General features: G+C 38.2%; 1 pseudogene; it reads left to right on the top strand.

Annotated features, from left to right (window-relative positions):
- The first annotated feature begins 1,083 nt into the window (after positions 1 to 1,083).
- On the top strand, positions 1,084 to 1,431 carry LOC149214435 (transcription initiation factor IIB pseudogene; annotated as a pseudogene).
- The last annotated feature ends 10,164 nt before the right edge of the window (positions 1,432 to 11,595 follow it).

Here is an 11,595-nt window from a genome sequence, read left to right as displayed (position 1 = left end):
AGGGAGCATAAGGAATCAATAGTGAATCAAGTGAGGCAAGCTGTGGAGGATTACATCTCAGTATATGTTTTCTCATTTGAGAATATGCGGAATGTGAAGTTCAAAGATCTCAGAGACTGATTAAAGGGTAGCAACAGTTTCTTTCCAGGATCAAACAAAGTATTACAGATTGCATTGGGTCGCACAACTGCTGATGAAGTCAAGGACGATATTCATAAATCTAGTGAGATGTTACATGGTGAATGTGCTCTATTCTTTACCAATCTACCAAAAGAAGAGCGTGATTTTGCAAAGACTGGATCACTTGCAACATAAACGGTTGAGTTGAATGAAGGTCCTTTGGAACAATTCACGCATGAGACGGAACCATTTCTGCGGAAGCAGGGGATGCCAGTTCGATCAAATATAAGGTGACTAAACAAGGGACATCAATGATCACAACTAAATGGGAGGCAGTGACTCCAAAGAATCGTTTACCTCCAGTTTCATCTGTAGATGATCAAGGAATTGGAATTCAACTTGCACAGCTTGTCTTGGAAGCTTCAACATCGGGAGCTGCTCGGCGTTTGAATTCAGCAGCTAAAAATGTAGAGATTGAGTCTATTGCAGGGCCAGAAAATGGTGCAGTCCTAGACCTACGATATCTACTTTTCAAAAGAGAGATATCCGAACATGAATATGGGGAAGAGGGCGATGATCTTGATTTTGGAGCACTTCAAGAAGGATATATAACGATCACTCCTTTGGATCTCAAATCTCACATACAGTCTGATGTCTTTAGTTCATTTAAAAAATGGGTATCTATTGTGGCTGAGCTTGGAGTGACATCTGCTTTATGATATGGAAAGTCAAGACGGTACTCTTAGATTTTCAGACATAAAATCCTGGCAGGTTTGTCCATTTATTTCTTATTACATCGGCAAGTAAAGATCAGGTCCTTCTGGGTGCAACTGAAAACCACTGAATTTTTCATAATCATGCCAAGTATTAGGTGCGGTGCCACCGACCTTTTGCTAGTGGATTACAACCTTCAAGGAAGTTGGTCGAGCAAAGGAGTTCATTGTGAAACAGATAGAAGAGGAAATGGGCAAATCCATGGAAATGGGAACCATCCATGCAGGGGATTTCCTGAGGCGCTTTTGTTCACATCTTGTTATGGGCCACCAGGCTGTTAAAGCAGCTACTGAAGCCGTCAAGAAATCAGAGGAGCTTGACATAAGGAGGAGCCCTATATCAATTGCAGCAGCGGCAATCTACATGATATCACAACTTTCAGAGGAAAAGAAGCTTCTCAGAGATATTTCACGAGCTACAGGAGTGGCAAAGCGTACAATCAGGAACTCCTATAAGGATTTGCATCCTCATGCAGCAAGGCTGATACCTGATTGGTTTACAAAGGAAGAAGATTTGCAAAGTTTATGCGCCCCTTAATGATCTAAAATATAGTTGTTACTATGAGAATGAAAGTAATGATAAACACATGCCATGGAATGAACATTCTGCAAAATATAGTTCTTTGCCTGGACACAGTAAACCTATTGGGCATCCTGATTTGAATGAGAATAGGCAGCCTGATCTGGACGAGAATTCTGAGGAATTCAAAAAACGTATGTAACAAAGATCCGTTCTCAGAAGGTGCATGCTTCGATTTTATCAGTAAGGGTAAATGTGAAAGAGGTGCAGAGTGCAAGTTTCGCCATAGTTCAGATGATGGTTGTTCCCATACCTTTGTCCAAAGCACCAGCTGTGTGAAGTGAATTTTTAAAGGCAGGGAAGAAGTTAGGATTTGAGTTTGATGTGATTAGACCTGGAGAGAATGATATTGATGTCAGAATGTCATTGAAGAAAGTATTACATGAAGGAATGTGCCATTTCTTTGTGGAGCTCCCAGAGGGAACTATATTAGCACGTCCTCTTGCACCTGAAGAGAAGATGCCTATACAATTTGCACGTAAAATGATCAAGGGAGTAAGGTGCTTAAACCATGAACAGTGGCGATCATTTAGCTATGAAAGGAAGACTGTGTTTTTGAAATTACACAGCAGTTTCGTAGCGCGCTACGAAACTGCTGTAGTTGCATGTTACAATTCAGTGGATCAATTATGATTGACAAAGCAGAAAATCTTTTTGAAAGGTTTTGTCATCACACAGGTACATGGGAAAAAGCTTCCAACGCATCAAGGACGTGGCAGTCTTCTACATTTTGGGTAATTAAAGGATAAAGACATGCTTCTTTGCATTCGAATATTTTGAGGAAAACTAAAGCCGAGATGCAAGGATAGTCTCCTATATTTCTGGGCAGTTAAGAAGATTCAGCATCCAAGGTCAACATGGAGCATTAAACATCCATCACAGCCACCGCCAGAAGGGGAGCAGATGTCAAAGAACGAAGTTCATTGTAATTAAAGCCATCAAGCATGTAATATGGAGTTAGAGTCATAGTTAATTTAGAACTCTTAGAAAACTCGAGTCAGCACTTTATTGTATTTATTAGTTAGTTAAATGGTTGATAGGTGTCATTAGAGGTAGTTTTCGAGTTCCCCTCATGCTGGAGGAGGAATCTCGAACAGTTAGAATAAGAATTCTATATATAGCTGAAACAACAATGTAATGAGGGTTGGAAAACTTTATGACAGAGCATTGTATTTGGATTGTGTGAAGACATAGTTTCAGTAATATAATTTGGCTTTACTTCTCAGGATTCATGAAGGATTTCTATGTTCAGAATGTGTGATCTTGTCCTTTCCTTAATTTTTACAGTTGTATAGATGTATAATCACTCAGAATTCACTGATTGTGCTCTGATTTCCTGTGTGCATTTATAAACTATGGTCCCATATGAGTTGTGTTCTGAATATTCAAATGCTGAATGCCTTGACTTCTATGTAAAGTCAAGATCATTGTTTATTAGAGTGTTGTTGACTCCATAGGCCCAATGGAAATTTGTTTAATGTTTTTCCAGCATTCGTATTTATCACAGATATATCACAAAGAGTTAGCCATCTTATCTTAAGTAAAAATCATTAACCCATCTAGAGAGAGCCCTCTCAGGTTGAGGAGGCTAAGCCTCAGCCTAAAGTAGGTCTGAAATAGTTACTTGAAGTCTTCCTGGTCAGCAGCCTTCCAGGGCCTGATTTTGAGATAACATGTACTTTATTGACAAGTTGCCAATGAGGTATGATTTGAAGTTATTTCAATTTATTTTGAATCTAATGGAATTTATGTGTTTGGTATAGGAAGGATGGAAATGCCTGGTTGGGTGGTTAAAATCAACTGCAAGAATTAGTAGTAATAGTGAAAATAATTGGAATATGCAGCAGTATGTCGGTAAAGCATTCAGGAACAAGGCCATTGTGGGACAGTGGTACCCAATAGTGTCCATTGATTTCCATGAGCATGCTATGACCGTTATGATGATTTTGAGGCAGGGTTTTGCCTTGTTTTTTGTATCTTCTGGTGCAAGGGAGCCTTGCAAAGGGATGGAATACCTGGGATGGGGGTTCCAGTGGAACTTTGAAGGTGAGTGACTACACAAAAGGGTTGACCCGATTTCCTGAGGAGTTGTGTAGTAGAGAAGGGAAGGTCAGGGATGGATTTGTTTTGGTCATGAGCATTATGAGATGGAATCAGATGCACATTGGGAGTGTTCCCTCGAAAAATGAGCTGGTAACTATTCACTGAGAGGAAAAGTGGCACAGGATTGTAGCACTAGACATTGGATGCAACTTTGACTATGGCAGTAGATTCTAGACTTCCTGGGAAGGAGGTGAATCCTGGTACTACTTTGAGGGTGGAGGTGCAAGCCTCTGGATTCCCTTGTTAATTGATACAAGCATCATATTCTCTTATTTGTTGGTTTAGTAGATGTGTATAAGTGATTATTATAAATATCATAATGAGTTATGTTATAAAGCTCCAGTAAGGTATGTTTGTCATGTTTCAATAGTGATCATTGTAAATATTGAAATGAGATATGTTATAAATTTTCATGGGTAGTATGTTCTTTTTTCAGTGGTCTTGTTGGTTATAGATGTCACTGAACAACAAGGATGGTGTTCTCCTAAGGGGGAGGGTTTTGTAACAACCTTGGTGAAAATTCCATGTAATAAAAGATAAAAACAATAACCATAGATGAATGGGACACGTATTCCAAACTAAATGGTGGGCAAGAAATCCTAGTCAGTGTTCATTTGGTTGTTTATGGCTAAGGAAATTGGCAAAGACTTTGGAAAGGCAAAGAGGCATTAATTGACATTTTATTTATGAAAATAATGAAAATTAGGAGAAAAGGAAGGTGAAAGGTCATAGGTTGCATGTGAGGAGGAAAATGAAGGAAAATAATGGGAAAGGAAGAAAATAGAGGCCTCACTCATAAAAAGGCTTCTGAGGACTAGTTGGAAAGCTTAGTGAGGGTAACCTTTTGTCAATTCAATTTTGGAGTTCTCTCATTTTCTCTCTCTCTCTCTCTCATACTCCTAGATACTTAAGAGTTTTCTTAAAGCACTCTTGGAGGGTGTGGCATACTTGGATTCTTGGAGCAAGAAGGCAAATGAAAAGCAGGAAAGCGCAAGACGACATCGACATCAACATCAACAACTACATTATATTTTATTGCAGGTATCGAGTTGCATGTATGATTTCTTTACTAGTTTGGACATGCATGGTATATGCATGTGGATTCTTGGTCATAATTTGTCATTGGCATAGAGTTTGTCTATATTGATAGTGGATTGCCTAGCCTTGCCATTTCCTAGAGAGCCATGGTGATTGTGGGTTTACTTTCATGATTCGTTTTTTTTTGGTTCTCATGATTCCTTAGCTTGGGTTGAGTTATCAGTTCCTGGAAGCCCTAGTTCGACAAACGCTCTAGAAGCCCTATAACAGTGTGGGTTGAGTTACTAGTCCTGGAAGCCTTGGTTTGAAAACCTCTTTAGAAGCCCTTGGTGATTTGAGTTACTAGTCATGGAAGCCTTGGTTGGACAAATTCTCTTGAATCCTGATGACAGCTGTGGGTTGAGTTACTAGTCCTAGAAGCCTTGGTTGGAACAAATGTTCTGGAAGCCCTAGAAGGCTTCGATGGAGACCAATCTAATGATGGTTTTTTGATGTACAACCTTGAGGTGGAATCATTGTTTGATGGGTTGAGGTGGATGCCCTATGGAAGCCTTGAATGATTTTTGATTGATGTGTTCTGAGATCCCACATTTAGGCTTGGAATATGGCACGAGGGTGAATGGCTGAAGAGAGATTTGGCTCAGCCATTCTACGGTGGGGTGGAACGTGGTAGTCCCATCTCTGGTTGGTTCATTGAATTCATTAATGAGAAATTCATTCCCTTGATCTTCATGTGTAAATGCATTTATGGATTTGATGGCTGATATGTTTATTGTTTTTTTGTTCCTATTATGTTGGTTATATACACATTTAATGATAGCAACGATGTATGGCTCTCAGCATGTTTTTACTTATATGTGAATGGATAATGTGTCTATGACCTAATAGATGATAATGTAGAAAATGGCATGAGGAAACAATGGTTCATAGTGATTCTCAGATAAGTATGAGATCCCTACACTTAATTTTATTGTTTACACCTGTAGGCTACATGTAGATGATATGTTTGACAAAATGCCTATCATGCCTAGTAGAGATCTAGTCAAGGTCTTGAACAAGTATTTGCTTTAGTACTTTCATTTCCATGTTACTTTACTGATTTTAAGAGATGGATCATTTCTGGGAAGTTTCCTGGGCTCTAAGCCTAAAATAATGGCTTAAATCCTGGGGTTGTTGGCACAACACTGACAATTTTGATCCACAGTCACTAGTAGGAAGGCCTGTGAGAGAGACTTTAGGTTGTTGGTCACTCCCTTTCCCATAACATGAGAGAGACTATGGCGCAAGAGACCTAAAAAAATAGTGGGACCCAGGGATAGGCTATTTGAGTGGTTGACTTGTCCTCTGAGGATTCTGTTGATGATGTTGGATGTTTGTATGGTGTGTTTATGTTGGTTCCACTTCCTTAATGTGACTTAGGAGATCAAATCATATCATAGTGGCCTCTCGTTGCATGTTTACCCCAGTTGTCCAATTACTTGGGTAGATGTGGGAGGAGGGTGTTACATAAATAAAATGTTGATACTTATCCTTTCATTAAACCTTAACTTCTACCTTTGTCCTTATTTCGTACACACTCTGGATTGGTTGTCGCACCTGACAAACACCCAGTGCCTTCTCAACCATGTGCACATACACTTAGTGTGCATCAAAACTACACAATCCACACACGAGATACAACACCATGCAATACATGCATCCACACTTGACATACAACACATACACCTACACCCAGTGCACAACACAATACATACACCTACACCTAGGCATCACACAACACAATACATACTCTTACATCCAATGTACAACACAACACAACATGTATATGTACACAATGTACATTACAAGACATATATCCACACACAATGTGAGACACCACAAAATGCATACACATACACCTGATATACAACACAAATCATATGTCTATACCCAATGTACAACACCAAAAAATACATGTACCCACACACAGTACTGCACAATGAATACACATGTCACGATACCGTGACTACACAATGCACATACATGTACCGCATGCCTGCAGCACAACATGTATGACATGCACTCAATCCCATATGTATGCTAGTGCCACATGTACTAAGCACCACCTGCACAACGTGTGCACAACATCACATGTACATGGCACCACCTACACAACATGTACACAACACCATATGTACACTACACCATTTTACAATGTGTACACAATACCACATGTACATATTACCACACACAAAACATGTACACAACACCACATGTACACAATGCCACATGCACAACTTGTACACAACACTACTTACACATAACACCACTTGTACAACATGTACAGAGAACCACATGCACACAACACCACTTGTACAATCATGCACACCACACCATATGTACATAACACCATCTATACCCAGTACTGAATATGCAACATGTACAACATATACAACCTATGCACAACAATAGTAACTCACATCCAAAATCACATTGTCTCTACTAAGAAACGTTTCTTCCATTGTCTTATCCATGCTTTATTCTAACATGTCGCAGACCACATGGCTTTCATTTCACTGATGTATCCTTCCACATTACCTGTCATAACATAAACATGGGCATAATACAAGCATACAATATAAATTCATATTCACATGATACTGACCTCATATATTTGTCATGACTACTCTTCCCACTTGATTCCTCATAGCCAGGAACTTCTTCATGTCATTCGCCTGCATAAGCAATCCTTCCACCACAAGAATGTTTCTTGATGATCTATCGGACAGTGACATAGATACATGGATACATACATACATATATGTAAACATTAGCATAAACAATTATGATCATGTCAAACAATGATATACATACATACATATATGTATACATATAAGCATCAGCATAATCATGATCACAACAAAATTACCATATATTATAAGGTCATGGTTAAGAGATCTCCCTTTAAGTGTCCAACATATGCAAAACATTGAGAATAATAGTTCCCAACATAGACAAGGCATATGACACCTTAAACGTGTTTACTTTACCTTTTCCTATTACCTTTCTCATGACTATACTGTCAGCGCCCATCTACACCATTGGTCCCAACCAGTCCAACCAATTGTCATAGTCTTACCTTCTGTTGGGCTTACTCATGCATCGATATTCATCTAGGTTTTACCTTTTGGGTACAACACGACTCTCCTCGAGCTCCATTAACTTTCCTCTTTCCCAACCAATTATCAAGACTAAAGAAAATAAATGAAAAACCGACAAGAAAAGAAGAGGAAAACCATGGAAAACCATGGAAAACCAGCAACAATATGACACCACAACAAAGTTTCATGATCATGCAAAAAACATAACAAAACTGAAAATAAAGAACAATAAAATCAGAAAATACCAGAAGCACAAGCCTAACAACAAACTCCATGATTCAATCCCCATGGTTCCCAGTGACTTCAAAGGAAAGTTCAACTTGAGCCTTCTTTAATATTTCATGGCAGTCTCTTGTCATGCAATTCCATGCATCATACTGCCATCAACACATAATGTCAGTGCATAACTAAACTTCACAATCACCATTTACCTTACCTTGTTGTTCCAAACATGTTGCTTGCAACTGAACACGTCCACGACATCTCTCAAGGGACTCCAATTCCCTTGATAGATCTGCCTATAACTAGAGACTAGCTAATATACCTGTCAAATACATGTTTATGAATATAGCACATACCCATATAATTTCAAATGAAATCAAGGTTAAGAATATTTCTAGTATGCAAAGCACTCATTCGTTTGGAATTAGGGTTTCCAAACATAGCCAAAGGAATTATTGCTCAATTCCTTTCTTTGACCTTTTCCTTGCTACAATTGAGTCACTTACTATGCACTGTCACATCACCCAACTATTAGTGATATAAACACATCAACTATTACCTTGTCAGGCTAATACCAACATGCTTCTTGCAACTACTCACACATGTCAACCACATGTTCCAAATATCAAGACAATCATATCTATCAATTTGAAATAAACATTTAACAAAACTAGCAATCATGTCATAATCCAAGGTCAACTCATAGTCATTAGACATAATGCTACAACTATCACCTACTTACACGCAACTACATATCAATTGTCTTGACACATATGTATTAGTGAAATCATTTTAAAACATGATCATTTATTCATGGAACGCTATAAACTCATACTCATATCATGCAATTAATCAAACATTCAAGCAAGCTATGAACACACCATGTTAGATAAATAAACTAAATGACATAATCAAACAGTCAAGTACCAAATATACGACATAAGAAAACTCATACCTTGATGTATCTCAGGGGAGGCGATCTTGTCTACACAATCAATCCTGGTTAGCACGATACAACTTCACAACATATCAACTCAAACATAAATCATGATATCCATAACAGTAACTAACTAACATGCTCACATCATAAGCTCATAAGAATTTGTCATTCATGCATAACAATCACATATGTACGATCAGTCTAGATTAGTACGACACCATATCACAAATATGTTAACTCATACCTCGATATCGCAACCATAACCATATACATAGGTCAAAATAGGTTAACGCAATACATATAACATCAAGATCTTCAATGCAATGAACATAACCATCACACATATGGCCAATCCAAATTACAACATCAAGATCGTAAAAAAATAACCCTAATCATCAAGTTAATAGCATATAACAACAATAAACTATATAACATGCTCATCAACAACATATAACCTAATCATCAAGGTATCTAACATAAAACAACAATAGAAATGCATATAACTACAAGTTACTATCATTCTTGACTATCCGACATATGTGCATATAACTACACTAATCAACTAACATCTATCATGAATGCAATCATAACATCAAAAGACATGTACATAAACCTATTGCATATAATAATCCTTAACTTACATACATGCATGCCAACATACAATACATGTATTATGATCTACTCTTACCCCAAAGTCTAATGCGAAAACCTCATTATGATGATTTGCATCTCCTGTTCTATCTTAGCCAACACGTTAGCATCATAACAACCAACAACACCAGATGACCTAAATTTGCATACAATGACTTCACAAGGAATTTTTGACCTACTATTCATACATAATTATAACCAAGACCATACATGCATAATGACTGCATATAGACATATAACACATGAGTGCAAAACCATATATACATCCTTCTAGCTAGAGTCTAGTCGTCAATGCATGACCCTATCAACTTCACAAACTATGACCATGTGCATGAAAACAACCACTACTCCACTATATGCATTGCCACATGCAATCATCAACATGCATAATCAATTACACATACACATGAACACTTGTAGTCGAGCATAAGCAATGAATACTTGTAACCAATCTACAAGACAGATACATGTAATCAACCATATAAGAATGCAACCTAACATACAAGGATGTAATCAAGCATCATATAACAACATGTAAGTGACATATAACAGTATGTAACCAGTCATATACTCATGATGATGCATTCCACAAAATCAACATCAAGTTACTCATGACAACCTTACTAAAACCATGATCAACATTATGCAATGAAACAAGCACATGGAATGCAAGTGTAAGAGACACACATGCAACTAGCATGCATGCATTGCAAACACACACCAACCATCCAGTTCGAGAGTTGAACCATGATTTGATACCACTTTGTAACACCCTCCTCCCACATATACCCAATTAATCATGCCAACTGGGGTAAACATGAGATGAGAGGCTACTATGATTAGATCTACCTCCTATATGACCTTAAGGAAGTGAAATCAAGGAAACATCACACACAATCATCCAACATCAGTAACAGAACCCCGATGAGACATGTCAACCACTTAGACATCTTGTCTGTGGGTCCCATTGTTGTTCTGGATCTCTTACGCCATAGTCGCTCTCATGCTATGGGCATGAGAGTGACCAAAAACCTAAATTTTCTCTCACATGATTTCCTACTAGTGACCAGAGACCAAAATTTCCAGTTCTATGCCAGCGACCCCAAGATTTAAGCCACTTTTTGAGGTCTAGAGGCTAGGCCACTGCCCAGAATGGAGTGATAGCTTGAAATCAGTAAAAGTACAGGGAAAAAATGATGCAAAAGCAATAAGTCGAACAAGACCTTTAGTAGACCCCTACTAGCCATACCAGGCATTTCATCAAACATATCAACAACATGTAACCTGCAGGCATAAATAATAGAACTAAATGTAGGGATCTCATACTTATCTAAAAATCGCTATGAACCATTCTTCCCTCATGTCATTTGTTGCATGATCATCTATTAGGCCATAGATACACTATCCATTCATTTACAAGTAAAAACATGTTGAGAGCCATATATAGTTGTTGTCATAAAATATACATATAACTAGAATAATAGGAACATAATTACCATAAACATATCAGCCATCAAAACCCACATATACATCAATAATTTTGCACATGGAAATCAAGGGAATGAATTTCTCATTAATGAATGCAATAAAATAACTAGAGATGGGACTACCATGTTTCACCCGACCATAGAATGGTTGAGCCAAATCTCTCTTCATCCATTCACCCTAGTGTCATATTCCAAGCATGAATGTGGGACTCAAATCAAAAGAACCAACTAGGGCATACCAATGCCGAACCACCTCACCCTCATCAACAAAAACCAGGTTTTATCGTAATCCATCTTAGATCACTAGGCCAACACAACAAACACATCATAACATGCTTTACCGTGACGTCCACCCGATCACTAGGCCAAACAAGCATGGATGCCACTGGGTTTCTCCACCTACACCATGAGAAATTTTCCTGTCTCCTAGTCTCTCAGGCTTTATTGCAATCCAAACCCGGATCACTGGGCCCTAAACCAAGACCCAGTATCCAATCTTTACTGCATATCACAAACCTGAGATTACTAGGCCCAACGAAGA

This window comes from Pinus tabuliformis, chromosome 1_1 (genome assembly GCF_031772625.1).
Source record: "Pinus tabuliformis cultivar Carrire ecotype Pingquan chromosome 1_1, CPIR1, whole genome shotgun sequence".
Taxonomy (NCBI): Eukaryota; Viridiplantae; Streptophyta; class Pinopsida; order Pinales; family Pinaceae; genus Pinus; species Pinus tabuliformis.
The sequence above is the reverse complement of the archived record's forward strand: the minus strand, read 5'-3'. Positions and strand labels throughout refer to the sequence as shown.